The sequence below is a fragment of the Octopus bimaculoides genome, chromosome 18, assembly GCF_001194135.2.
Source record: "Octopus bimaculoides isolate UCB-OBI-ISO-001 chromosome 18, ASM119413v2, whole genome shotgun sequence".
In the NCBI taxonomy this organism is placed as follows: Eukaryota; Metazoa; Mollusca; class Cephalopoda; order Octopoda; family Octopodidae; genus Octopus; species Octopus bimaculoides.
Genome location: NC_068998.1, coordinates 6972212 through 6972756, shown reverse-complemented (window position 1 = coordinate 6972756; position 545 = coordinate 6972212).

Here is a 545-nt window from a genome sequence, read left to right as displayed (position 1 = left end):
TGTGTGTGTGTGTGTGTGTGTGTGTGTGTGTGTGTGTGTGTGTGTGTGTGTGTAAAGGCTTTATAAAACTTTGAACAACAAAAGGAAGTATTAATAACAGAAATGAAAATTAAACGACAGATATAATCAGTTCTATTGGAAAATGAAAATATTTTTCAAAGTCTTTCGCAGAAAATTAGAGTTGTTGTTGATTGTTTTATTTGCGAAAATATAACAAAACCTACTGAGGCAGGGAATCTAGATGGAGAGGAATTAAGAACGTGTCTGTATGTGTGGAAGTATAAGTATGTACGTGCATATGTATGCATGCATGTATGCATGTATGGATGGATGGATGGATGGTTGGATGGATGGATGGATGGATGGATAGATGGATGGATGTATGCATGTATGTATGTGTAAATGGTTGTGTATTGTTCATATATGCACTGGAACATGTATTTCAGTATAAATATATATGTGTACAATACATATAAATATAATTATACATATCTACACATATATACATACATACACACACACACACACACACACATATACATACA